Here is a 14,631-nt window from a genome sequence, read left to right on the forward strand (position 1 = left end):
ATATAAAAAAGTACTGCATTTATACTCAGAGTCTATCCCTTTTTTTCTACGCATATGCAGGAAACAATACGTACTAGTACAGTCATTGGTACAAGAAGCTTCACTTAGATGGAAACACAGGGTGTAGCACACTGAGGAGGGGGGAGGGTACGATCCCTCTTCTGCTGTACACATGGCTACGACTTCCACTGAATGATCAATAAGTGAAAACCTACGCGTTCCTCTTGGGAAATAACACTCGTAAATGCCAAAGCCAGCTCATGCAATTGTGATTGTAAGCACTTTTGTGTTGGAAATACTTCCCTGTCGTGTATGTATTTCTGCTACGTCTGCGGCCCATACTACCGATTACCTCTAAAATGCCCAACTCTATTGCGCATGCACGCCAGTACGAAAACGGCAACTGGCTCACGGATAAAACACCTGCCACTTATTATTACCGAGGCCTTGCGAGCCACCGACTAGTTCGCACACAGCTCCCTGCAGGTTCTCTCTTATTCTTTGAATTAGTACTTTTTCTAGCTTCGACGTCAAAACTGAACAACTACTCCGATGGGCGAGGAAGGAAGAGTCCTAACGGTACTTACGATCATGACGTTCAGGGGATAATAGCCCTTTCTGGACATGAAGCTCGCCCTGTCGGCCAGGCTGTATCCCTCTGGCTTGCGAATGGTGACCAACGTGCCGTCGACACACGCCAGCGTACCTGGGATGCAATCACGTCGCGCCACGAACGTGAGAAGTCCACCACACTTTTCCTAGCAGCCACGGTGATGATCGCCTCCGTCATCTCGTGGATGGTGTTGCTCACCGCCGGCTGAGAAATGCCGATGTGTTCCTCGCAACCAATGCTCATCTGGAAGCTACCGGTGGCGAAAAATGGCAGCGCGCAAAACACCTTCCTCTCTGTGGAAAAGCCACTGGCTCGCTGCCATCCGATGATAGGGTCAAGTTCGTTGCGCAAGCTACGCACGGTTCGTTTGGACAGACGAAAACATTGCCGGAACTCTTCTTCGCTGAACTCTTCAAATGCATCTCTTACCTCGCGTCGTCGCCTCTGCTCGGCTACAGCTGCCGCACAGGCGAGGCGAAGAACCGTGGCAGCGGGAAACGCTTGTTGTCCAAGTGCCCGGATGCTGAAAAGTCGTGAAGCCCTTAGATTTCAATCCAATCCAGGCCACCTTGCAGTCATTTCAATCAATCCGGTTCCTTTCGAACGGTCTTTCCGACCGTTTCTTCGCCTTCCTCCGAAAACCGGAGAAAATATTTTTTTCCTTTCGCCATGCCGGAGAAAAACAGTCACGTGACACCCCAGCCCACGTCACATAGAACGTCATAGCATTCGTCACGGCTCGAATGGGGCAATCGCGTGCGACTCAATGGAACAGACCGCCTTTGTCCGGATTCAGAATTTGCATAGAGGAAGGAAAAACTTTTTTCCTACCTCCATGGGAGTTTGTATATAATAGCACGCCTGCTCGTTGTGAACGGATTTTTAAAATTTTTGTGGTGTTGAATTTGTCAGCACATACGCTTTTCCTGTGAAATATTTCTATTGTTACTCAAAAGAGTGTTTCAGGGCGCCTTTAAACGCGTATCCGTTTCTTAGTCAAGTTATGTCAGGCGTCGGTAGTGATTCGTCCACCGCCCTCTCTCATAGCAACAGCTGCGGGCGCACGCATTTATCCTCGCCGATAGCTACCAAAACAATGTGGTGCGAGAGAGTGTAGGTGAGGGTAGGTGCAGTCTTTCGCCGCTATTTCTCTCGTCATTTTCTCTCTCTCCTTCCTGTGCCCAACTTTCGCGTCGCTCCCGCCTCACACTCGACCCTTCCCTGGCTGGGCGCCTTTCAAGAACCACGCCCGCCTGGATCAGGCGCACGCAACGCTGTTTCTCCGGCCGTTCATCCGCGCGCGCGCCCAAATGAAAAAAAAAAGTAATTGGAGAAGTTCCTTCGCGTGCCATAGCACGGCGCCCTTCTCCTACTCTCTTGGAGACGACGCTGAGGGCACTGCACCGTCGACATGCTTAGAGAAGTGCACACTGGACGTAGTTCACGTGGTGAGTGGAATAAAGGAACGCTAATATGTATTCCTAATATTGCGTGAAGCAATGAGTGTGTTCTCTGTAGCATGCTATGATCGAGACAGAGCCAAGCAGCGTGAGGCGACTTCGTCTGGCACAGATTGTTCGCAAATTTCGCCTCCATGACACCTGTGTTAAGCTGACGGACTACGTGAGCTGCCGCGCTTTTCACTCTTTGTTCTAGCGATCGTTTCTCCCAGTGCCACCTGAGTCGGTGCGTGTCTTTTTAGGCGGATTCGTTCTACAAGAAATGCATTCTGTCATTGTCGACCATGCGTATATAGCTCTTTCACGCAGTCCAGCTTTGTCGTCACAGCATCACATTGCTGGAAAATTAAACGTAGTGCTGGTAATGCTACACTCGTTTTCGCCCGCAGGATGATAGGCAAAATTTGTTTGTGGGCAAGACACTTAGCATTTTTAAGTTCCCACGGAACAACAGTGTTGCGAATGTGACATTGTTATCTAAGTGCAGGCCGTATGTAGGCGACTATAAACCTTAAAATACTGGGTGATGCTAGTCACCTTCAAATTATAAGGTGCCAGGGATCGGTCACCCTATTATCAAATCCTTCCTTTCGCTTAGTACTTTCTTTCGCTTAACGCTACACCGTTAAAGAGCTTGTTTCGCAAAAATAATGTCGTCAGCGTCTGTGTGAGTGGAAAAGCTGCGTTGGCCGAGAGCGAAAATTTGAGGTAGATGTAATGAAGGCGGTGTTTATACTTCGGCCTACCTTACGGTGAAGCTTACGGTAAAGTTTAGACCGAGAAGTGAGGGTTTCATGCTAGTGATTGGGGAAGCGATTGTGTGTGTTCTGTGCGTGAGCGCGTATGTGCATCTGCGTGTGTGTGTGCGCGCACTTTTGTGTGGGGTCTAGTGCGCGCGCACAGTGTGTCTTCTTCCGTGCGCGAGTGTGTGCGAATGTGTGCATATGAGAGAGTGCGCTCGTCTGCCTGTGGCAGCATATCCACGGGGTGAATGATGAAGTGTGGGGTGGAGCATCCGTCCGGCCATGCGTCCATCCGCCCGTCCATGCGGGTGTCTGTTCGTGCGTCCACACATCAATCCCTGCGTCCGTCCCTGCGTCCGTTCATACATCCGCCCCTGCGTCCATCCATGCGTCCATCCGTCCGTGCAGTCATCTATGCGTCTGTCCATGCATCTGTTTGTGTGTCCGTTCGTCCATCTAGCCAAAACTCCGAGCACCACCATCTCACAACTTTTCATCATATAATCCGCATATAGAAGCACCGCCATCTTGCGGAAATTCCAAGGAATAAACGAGAGGGGACACACGCGCACTTTCTTACGGCTTGCGCTTCGTGTCTACTTCCCACCTCTAACGACCTCGGGTTCATGGTATATAATAGTTCACTGTATTCATGGCACTGCGGCCCAACGCTCGCTAAACCTTTCTAAAACCGAGGAGGTTACGCCCAGCGAGTATAACGTAGCAACCCTTTCTTGTCAGATAGTGCTCAATGTGCATGCCAACGGCTGCTAATGGGAAATGAGAGACAGGTAAAGTCAGCTTTTAGTTAACGCGCACGCTGCGAATTTTTTTATTGTTTAACAACGCACAGAAGAAATCTCCCACTGGCACCACCTTGCAGGCCAAAGCGTAAGACATGTTATGCACTACGACAATGTACGAATGGGTGCCGCTTTAAAGAGCTCCGCCCCTGAAAAGAAAGCCTTATCTTTCTAGCGCTGGGTTCTGACGTGCTAAATGCCGTTATGAATGCGACGCAATGCAATTGCATTTCTTCACAATTTTTTTGGAGGAGGTGGAGCATTTTTTTTGGAAAGTGACGACGTACGTGACAGGATTGTGACATTATTCATGTCATGCCGAGTGAGTCGTATACGGGAAACCATTTCACCACCCCATAATAATATTCATTTACCCCAAGTTAACAGGTTGATCATGAGAGCACTGAGGCGTAAGCGGCTTGGTGGATAGACTAGAGTATAAAGTTGGGCATGTTGGTAAGACATACTTAATCGACGTAGCGCGTTTTAAAACATAGGATAGGGGAAGGGACAGAAGGGAGCGCTTACTTCCAACAAAATTTTATTTAAAGGAGCGTATATAATATGCTCATGAAATTTGAAAACAACAGACAAACAGATGAAAAACCCTCTATTGCCATGCGCTAAAAACTTATGATCTCAAAAATGACAATTTTTTTTTTCAAAAAGACCGAGAGAAGGATTGCTGACGCAGTTCATCCCTAATCTACTAATCCTTTCTGCTTCAATAATCGCCCTTGTCACTTTATTTCTGTTTTTTCCTATGATTACCGTATAATGAAAAAGTGGTTTGCAGCCACACGTGCTGCAACGTAGAGTTAAAAAACCATCTCGACCATTTTTTACGTTGCAAGCATGTTCGCGGAGCCGGTCATTAATACATTGCAGCTCGTGTGGCTGCAAACCACTTTTTATGGTACGGTAATCATAGAAAAAAACAGAAATGAATTGACAAGGGAGATTATTGAAGCTGAAAGGATTAGTATGCTAGGGCTGAACTGCGTCAGCAAGCCTTCTCTCGGTCTTTGTGAAAATGAATTGTCGTTTTTGAGATCATACGTTTTTAGCGCATGGCATTAGAGGGTTTTTCATCTGTTTGTCTGTTGTTTTCGAATTTCATGAGCAAATATATGTACGCTCCTTGAAATAAAATTTTGTTCGAAGTAAGCGCTCTCTTCTGTCCCTTCCCCTGTCCTATGTTTTAAAACGCGCTACGTCGAATAAGTATGTCTTACCAACATGCCCAACTTTATACTCTAGTCAATTACCTTTCTAGCACAACGGGCCCTTTTGTGAGTTCTCCTCCTACTCCGTCTATAACGGCTGCGTTGATAGCCCACACCACTTGCCGTGTGCGAAGACTTACGTTCTGTATGCGGAAAAAAATTTTCCCTGAAGAAGTTCGGATACTCTTTGGTAGGTTCATCCGTTCCATCGGACATGGCATGAGAGTGTGCAAGATTCTGAGGACTGTGCTCAGAAGGCAAGTGCGACTGCTTTGGCAGTGGTTATCGCTTCAAATTCTGAATAGCAGAGATGATGCCAGGCGAAGAATACAGCTTCATGAACTTCAGCGCAACATTCATCAAACTACAGAGGCCATTTGGGTCTGTGATCTGGCTCGTCTGCGAAGTCAGGCTAGACCGGCACCAAAACGGGATGAAAAAGGCATGAGTAGCGTTCACAGGCTGGAGCCGTTACAGTTGCCCCCAGAAGTGTCGAAAACCCTGTCACTAGGACCAAAGTTTGCGGTATAGCCAAAGCTTTCCGCACCTGAGAGGCTCTCCTTGGTCCGCCAAATATCTGGGAAGGCAATCGACTCGGAACATGACCGTTGTGTGTCAGCAGGTGTTGATGTGCTCCGTCGTTCGAAGCAACACTCTTCCAGGTTGCCGCTGCGAAAAGTGGAGGCCTACCTTAGGAACAACGCCCTCGCCGTACTTCCAGCCGACAAGGAAGGAGGGTTTGCCGTTCTTTCTTACAAGCTTTTCAGTTCTAAAGCAAGTGAAACTGTTTCATCTGTTTTCAACTATTACGACAATGTTGTTCTTTCTAAAGTCAAGTCTGAGGCAAAAAGATGTGGTAAAAGCTCGACCTCAGTAAACTTGTTAGTGACATAGCAAATAGCAAAAAAGATTGTCTTGAGGTATCCTTCAGTGCGAAAACACATAAGCCTGAAAAACCATTGCATGTTATTGTTTCAGAAAATGGCACGTGACAAAAAAATGATGCGTTGTTTTTACAAAGTAAGCTTGGTCTATTAACAGTTGATGACCTATTTCTCGTGAAAAATTCCCATCAAGTTCTTGATTTCGTCCGGTCCCGTTCGAATCAGCACATGTGTGGTTTTTCCGTTGATGTAAAAGATCTGTACTAGTCGTTGCCTCACAAATAGATTCTTAGTTGTGTAGAAGAGAGCATTGACAAGCTTGGTAGCATAGCATTTCAGAATAGTGCTGGTATATCGTCTAATAGCTTTTTACAACTTTTATCCTTCTATTTGCAATCTACTTTTATTCAATGGAATGGGGAGCCCCACCTTTAAAAAGAGGGCATTTGTATTGGATCGTGTATTGCTCCAATCTTAAGTAATTTGTTTTTAGCCAAGCTCGACAGAACCGTTTCCGATGACCTTAGTGACAACCGAATCTTGCGCATCTTTAGATTTGTGGACGACTTCTTTATTCTTCTTGACTGTGACCCCATTTTTGGGCCCTAGATATCCTCAACTTCATCAAGGAGCGGTTTAGTCCCCTTGTTTTAACCCCTGAGTTACCTGTTAGTAACACTATCAGATTTTTAGATATCGCTCTCATTTTTCACTTAGACCACATTTGTTGGATGTACAAACCAAGGATTAACAAACTCTTGCTCCCGTACCATTCCGCCCATACTAAGCTCGTAAAACGAGGCATTGTAAATATGTGCTTTAGTAACGCCTTGCAGAAGTCTTGTCCACATTTGATGGCAGCTAGTTTCAAGAAACAAGCAGAACTTCTGGACGCTGGCTACCCCTCTCACGTACAGGTTTCCGTCGCGGGAATTCTGGTCAAGAAGCTTCAGTCCTTGCAACAAGCTCTCCCTCATGTTGAGCCAGTAAGACGTCAGAAGCTGGCTGTAGTGCCTTATCTGCATGGAATCTCCCATAACTTGAAAAAGGTTGGAGAGTGGGCCAATGTAAAGGTGGTGTTTTCCGCCCCGAAAAAGCTCTCGTACTTGTGTATGAAAGTTGTTTCACATGCAAAACCGGGATGCTCTGAACAGCACTTAACACTGTTTGTCACATGCGCGCAGTTTGTAATCTATCAGATACCTCTTTCATGCGGTACACACTATACATAGGACAAACTGGCAAGTGTATTAATGACCGGCTCCGCGAACATGCTTGCAACGTAAAAAATGGTCGAGATGGTTTTTCAACTCTACGTTGCAGCACGTGTGGCTGCAAACCACTTTTTCATGATACGCTAATCATAGGAAAAAACACAAATAAAGTGACAAGGGCGATTATTGAAGCAGAAAGGATTAGTAGATTAGGGATGAACTGCGTCAGCAATCCTTCTCTCGGTCTTTTTGAAAAAAATTGTCATTTTTGAGATCATAAGTTTTTAGCGCATGGCAATAGAGGGTTTTTCATCTGTTCGTCTGTTGTTTTCGAATTTCATGAGCATATATATGTACGCTCCTTGAAATAAAAATTTGTTGGAAGTAAGCGCTCCCTTCTGTCCCTTCCCCTGTCCTATGTTTTGAAACGCGCTACGTCGAATAAGTTGGTGGATAGATACGTAGATATACGGTGCTTGCAGTACGCAAAGAAATGTTTGCATTTGAAGCAAAGTTTTAACTTATGGTGCATTTCTACCAAATTTCGAGGATAGTCTGTGATGAATGTCTCAAACTTCGACACCCAAACGATGACCTCCAAGATGGCGAGCGCACGGCGGTTTTTTCTCCAGCCGCTCCAATCACTGCGCTCTCCAGCAAAGCCAACATGTCTCGCCTCGCGCACCCAGCTACCACGTTAGGGCGCACATTCCGGTGGCTGCAGAGACCGCGGTAGAGAGCAGAGCGCATGAGATTCCAGAGTCAGTCACTCAGTAAGTCATTCAGTCAAAAACTTTGATTGGTACTGAAGCATTTAGGTCGACAGGATGTCCACGAAAGATTTGCTAGCAGCCACTACTCATCTATCTATCTATCTATCTATCTATCTATCTATCTATCTATCTATCTATCTATCTATCTATCTATCTATCTATCTATCTATCTATCTATCTATCTATCTATCTATCTATCTATCTATCTATCTATCTATCTATCTATCTATCTATCTATCTAGCTAGCTAGCTAGCTAGCTAGCTAGCTAGCAAGCTAGCCACCTATGAAATTTGACACTCATGGCCGTTTCGATAACAGTATCGATACCAAAATTAGTATGGTGAAACATGACTGTATGGTGAGCATAAACAAATAGGCGTAACATCAAAATCAAGATATGTATGTCATGATTGTCATGATTTACAATTTATGGCCTTTCTGCCCTATTGCAAAAACCAGTGCCACTGGTGTTACGAAGCGCGCCTTCGATGACGTTACAAAGGGCGCCACGATTTCTCACCGCTGCAACCACTGTTACGAAAGACGGCGACGCCAACACCGTCCCGATGGCGCCACTGCTTCGAACTCCGCCGGGAAGGTCACCAGCCGTTTGGTAGCGTAGGTTTCTCTGCACGCGACTGCTTCTGCACAGAGCTGATAGACGAGCGGATGAGACGACGGTGAGTTAAAAAAGGTTTATGTACAGCATATATACAGAGGCGTTACAAATTCGGAACTGGGGCCGACAGCTTAGAGACGCGAAGAGCCCAGCTCTCCTCTCTAACACATAGGCCTACTGCTCGTGACGTGCTGCGAGCTTTTTTTATATGCACCGGTTGGATTCTTTGAGTAACCAAATGTCCAACTAGAAGCGCCGCTGGTCGTGACGTCAGAATCCTCCAATGGGGTCGCCGCTGGGCCACGTCATTCTCATCAAATGCGGAGCCGCTGCGCTGCACGTGGCTGCACCCAAGGACGAGTGACGTCGCCAGGCATTGCGTCAGACTCGCCGGACAGGAAGGCGCCGATTACTTCGACGCGCTCGTGGGTTGACGAGCTCGCTGTCCATTGCCCGACAGAAAGGGGCCACCACGTGATGAGGCCATTGAGTTGTTCGCGTCAGGTGGGCTCGCGTGCTGGCCTTGACACAGATTGCCTTTTTCAGAAGCATGGACGTTCGGTGTGGACCCGCAGGCATAACAGCACCCTCGCCGCCAGAAAATGCGCCGGAAAGACGAGCTGCTTCCACGTGGCTCGGATATGAGGCGCGCTCGTTCGCCAGGTTCCTCCAGGTTCGCCTCCAGGGCCATGGGGAGAATGCAGCTCCAGACTTTGTTCCGGGAACACAACCCATTCTTGAGGATGGATCCCAGCTCCACTAGCTTGACGCTACAACTTGTCGACCAGCTTCGCTCGTCTCATGATCTTTGGTTTCAGCACTTGTCGATGGTTCTGCAACTTGTCAAGAACGGTTCGACAACAGACAACACACGACACAAGCAAGTGCCCTCGGTCACCCGACGGAACACCAGACAAAGTATAGTACAACATATACCTAGCTACGTGTCTATCGGAATTTCGTTCCCTCTACATCAAGAGGCACTTGTCGGACACAAGACTCTTAAAATGAGAACTCATTTTTTTACACGTACAACAACGTAACGAAATAGAATAGAACATAAAGTTGGCTCCTTTAGCTCATTCTGGACGAGAGTGCTCAGGTCATGATAAGGACAAAATTTCGCCCCGAATCGCCAGCGAGAGACCAAAAGGTGGAGAAGGTACTAACACGCATGGCTCAATGCGTCTGCATTAGCGTTTAGCTTGCCTTTGTTGCGAACGTCAAAGGTTTGCTGTTAGAGTATCATGCTTCACCTCAGTAACCGGCCACTTTAAGGCGACGATACCTATGTAGTACTAAGGGCTGCTCGTACTTGCAGCGTTGCACATCTGTGTAACTACAGTAAGGGAGTCCATATTTCTCATAAAAAGAAACATTCCTTCTCAGGTCCTCCTTCTGGACTTCACTTAACCTAGGCTCTGGGTTCAACTGCTCCAAGTTTACCTCCAATCCCCTTTCAATTACAGCACTAAAACTCAAAATTTCTGCTCCCTTTTCCTCTGAAGCATTCAACAGCAGATTTACGACTGCTTGAGGTTGAACGTATGGTTTCCTCAAGTGACTGTGGTAAATTTTGTTCGGCCGCCTTCTTAAGTTCACTTCATAATTCGTATCAGAAAGCTTCGGTATTACTTTGGCGCACCCTTCTCAATGAATATAAAGCTTCTTCCTTTTGAACGGCCGCAGCAGCATTACCTGACTTCCTGCTTCAAAAGCCCGCTTCTTCGCCGATTCGTCGTAGTACTCCTTCGACAACATTTGTGAAGCTTTCATGTGGCTTTCCCCTAGCGCTTTAATTGAGAGGTCCTCACGCTGCTCTCGAATGAGCGTTTCTTGATCAACCCTCGACAGCTCGCTCCAACTTTCCGCTACAGGCAAGAGCGTTGCACCCCTCTCGCTCTGACTCAATGGCGCCATGTCGTCTCCCCCTGCTACGGAAACCGCACCGGTCACTTCGGCGATGGGCCGCTCGAGTGATTCACACGGAAAATTTCCTCTCTGAGGTTCCGTCGACTTGCCGCCACGGTCACACAGATCTGCTGCTTTTGAACTTGTTTCACCACATAGAACAAGATCAAGCTCCCGCGAAAGCTTCCGCGCTTGCGATCGCGCGAGGGCCATGTACGCTAAGTTAGGGAAGAACAATTTATCCTGCTCTTTGAGAAGCTGCTATGAGTTGTTAGAGAAAAGATAAGGACAACGATCGGGAAACGCGGCAGACACAGCCGCTTCGGTGGGAAGCTTACCGAACGGGCCTTCAATGACAACCGTAGCGATTGGTAAGCAAGCACTCTGCTCCTCGGCGACTTGCCTGATCCACGCGAATTCTCCTGTAAAGTCATCCAGAGACACCAATCAAGGATGGACAACGTCCATGGTTGCCGCTCAGTCACGAAGTACTCGACACGTTTTCCCATTCATACTAATTTCTTGAATATACGGCTCTAACAACCGCATGTTCTTTTCCGATTCTCGGATTGTTGCAAAAGCAAACTTTTTCTTACAGTTTATTTCGACGTGCCCTTTCTTTCTGCAGTTGTAGCAGATTCGCGGCTTCCGTTGATCAGGTTTCTTCGAAAAGCCCTCTGTCGTTTCATCCTTTTCAACGCGCACTGCCCTGCTATGCAACTTTCGGCGAGTATAATACTCCTCAGCTAACTCTGCTGCCTTGTTTAGCTGTACTTCACCAAGTTTGTCCTGCATCCAAAGCTTGACATCCTCCTCTATGCAGCGGTAGAATTGCTCCAATGCAATGCATTTTACTACTTTATCGTGGTCGTCATAAACACCTTCGCCCTTGAGCCATTCAATTAAATCGGCTTTAAGGCTAAACGCGAAGTCAACGTGTGACTAATTCCACTTTTTTAGCATACCGGAACCTTTGCCTGAAAGCCTCGGGTGACAACTTATTACGTCTCAAGAGCACTTCCTTAACATCGTCATAGCTCTCAAACGCTTCCCTCGTCAAGCAAGTTATTGCGTCGGACACTTCGCCGGGAAGAAGAGCTAACAGGTTCTGCGCCCAAAGAAACCGCTCTAAAGCATTTCTCTCACAGACGTGTTCAAACTTACGAGATACTTCGCCATGTCCTCGCCTACTACGAACGGTGGCAGTTGGTCGCGAATTCTCTGACCGCTGACCTGAACTGTCGCAGAAGCTACGCTAGGCGCCTGCGAACACTGTAGGATTGCCAATTCTATTCGTTTCAACTCAAGGCGCTCCTGCCTCTCGGCCTCCTCACGGCGTTCTCGCCTTTCAGCTTCTTCACGTTCGCGAACTTCTCGCCTTTCAGCTTCCTCACGGCCAGCTTTGATATCCTCCCAGGCCTCATCGACTTCTTCAGCAGACACTCCTTCATCCCTCATGATCTCAAGGTTTGCTTGTTTTCGTTTCGCACGGCCCAAAGTAATGCCGAGTTCCTCACAAATTTTGATGAATTCCTTCACTTTAAGGTTCTCCGTTTTTCACACTAGCCTCTTGCTATTTGCGCCTGTTAAGAATTTACTTGCCGTACCCACTATAAGTCAACTAGCAAGACGCGCAAGCAATTTGTAACACTCCCGTGTTTACACCCTCTGCATTAACTTTGGTTTCAAAGTGCTTCGACTTGGCTTGAAACGATCAAAGCTCAATCTAATTCTTAACGCAGCCCTTCTCTAAGCTACTATAACCTGAGCTAGAGTAATCTGCTGAACTGAGGGGAAAACATCAGGCACTCACCGCATCGATGTAATCGACGCCGGCCGATCCCGCAGCTGCCAACCACTGTTGCGAAGCACGCCTCCGACGACGTTACGAAGGGCGCCACGATTTCTCACCACTCCAACCACTGTTACGAAAGACGGCGACGCCAACACGGTCCCGAAGGCGCCACTGCTTCGAACTCCGCCGGGAAGGTCACCAGCCGTTTGGTAGCGTAGGTTTCTCAGCTCGCGACTGCTTCTGCCAGAGCTGATAGACGAGTGGACGAGACGACAGTGAGTTGAACAAGGTTTATGTACAGCATATACACAGAGGCGTTACAAATTCGGCACTAGGGCCGACAGCTTAGAGACGCGAAGAGCCGAGCTCTCCTTTCTAACACATAGGTCTACTGCTCGCGATGCGCCCCAGGGCTTTTTATATGCACCGGGTGGATTCTTTGAGTCACCAAATGTCCAACCAGAAGCGCCGCTGCTCGTGAGGTCAGAATCCTCCGATGGGGTCGCCGCTGGGCCGCTCATTCTCATCGAATGTGGGGCCGCTGCGCTGCACGTGGCTGCACCCAAGGACGAGGGACGTCGCCAGGCATTGCGTCAGACTCGCCAGACAGGAAGGCGCCGATTGCTTCGACGCGCTCGTGGGTTGAGGAGCTCGCTGTCCGTTGCCCGACAGAAAGGCGCTGCCACGTGATGACGCCGTTGAGTTGTTCGCGTCAGGCGGGCTCGCGTGTTGGCCTTGACACAGATTGCCTTTTCAGAGGCGTGGACGTTCTGTTCGGACTCACAGGCATAACACTGGGTACCAGCGTCCAGCGCCATGCCTGATTATGGTCCCAGTTTGGTGCTGGTACCATTGCAGGACGCTGGAGTGGCAGCGTCCCAGTACTCTGCGCAAAATGGCTTCACAGGGTTGAAACAAGAGTGCCCATTCGTCATAAATAAATAAATATACAAGTAAAATAGCACGCATTCATATTGAAAGATAAAAAAATTGAAATTAAAAAATCAAATGCCTTACCCGGGACTCAAACTCACTACTTCGCGATTTTGAGCCGCGTACGCTACGCACTACACAATGGCACTTTTTTTCTTCTTTATTGCAGCGTGTAACTTTCAAAAAACAGCAAACACACTTGGACTGAGCTTGTGGCTCAAGGATATGGCTTTAAGGCAGATGAGCCATTTGCCACACATATTTAAAATGGTTTCAAATGACATTATTCACCTATAACATTCAGCCGCTCATCTTTGTAGCAAAGTTTTGCAAAAAACTTCTCGCAGCTTGCACATATGTTCAATAAAATAAATACGCACTGGCAGCGCGTCTAAATCATAATGTCTGACTGCCTTGCGGCTTAACCATATGCTGGGTAGGCCGAGGAAAAATAACCTATCATATTTTAGTAGGCCTGGTTCTATTGCTAAATATCGAATCCTATGTGAAGTGAGAGGAAAACCTTTCTTAAGTATTCTCTGTCGAACATTCTAAAACAAAAATGCGTCCCAGCTATCGATAAAGACATGCTCTACTGACTCAGGCTTTCGGCACGATAAGCAATGGGATCTCCATGGTAAAAAATTGCCTCCTTGTTCAACCCATGTTTTAACTGGCAGCGTATTCGTGGGCAGCCTATAAAATAACGTTTTAACTCCAGCTGGTACGATCATCTTTTTAACTATTTTCACAGTGTCTTCTCCTTGGCTTCCACTACATATAGAACGATACAAAGGAACAGAAAAAAACAGTATCCATGAAATCTCTCGACAAACGCTTCTGAGTGACAAAAGATAAAGACTCCGCACTAAATCTAGCACTGAGATATCGAAAAGCCGCAACAGCTTCTCAAAAAAAACTACTGACACCAAAGCGGAATTCATCATTCGAGGTAACAATAAAGTTCGCAATGCCGATGCAAGCCTGTTTGAAGGAATGTACGTAAAAAACAGATCTTGTCGAACTCGTAAAAAAAAACCTTGATACAACCTGCCTCAAAAATAAGTGTGGCAAGGCTAAACCGCCTCTTTTTATTTTTAAGAAGAGGTTGTTGCGGCTGTTTCGTTCGCACTAGGAATGCCACACGAAATCAGCACGAAGCCTATGAATCCTCTGAATATTGATCCTGGAAGACGACATTACTTGCAGCAACTAAACCAGCCACGATACTAAGAAGACGTTGCATATTGTCGCGCGAGCGAAGACGGACAGATCACGGCATCCCCATTTTTGTGTCAGAACAGATAGCCTTTTGGTTTTATCAGCCCACAGATCATCGTTGTTCTTATACTGGTGAAGCGGAACACCAAGGTATGTGTTAGGCTTGCTTGAACATTTGATCCATTCATACAACGCTGGGAACGCTTCCTAATTTCTATGCCGCAGCCCAACAAACTTGTCTTCATTTACAATGCAACTAACAGCGTCACAAAACCTTCGTACAATGCTCACGGAGGTGGGTATGCTGTCGTGACTAGTACAAAATATTGCAACATCATCAGCATATGCCAATATCTTGACATCACACGCTCCTAAATGAAAACCCTGTATATTTGAATTTTTGGTAATGACCACACACAGAGGTTTCAGGTACAA

This window comes from Rhipicephalus microplus, chromosome 6 (genome assembly GCF_043290135.1).
Source record: "Rhipicephalus microplus isolate Deutch F79 chromosome 6, USDA_Rmic, whole genome shotgun sequence".
Lineage (NCBI taxonomy): Eukaryota > Metazoa > Arthropoda > Arachnida > Ixodida > Ixodidae > Rhipicephalus > Rhipicephalus microplus.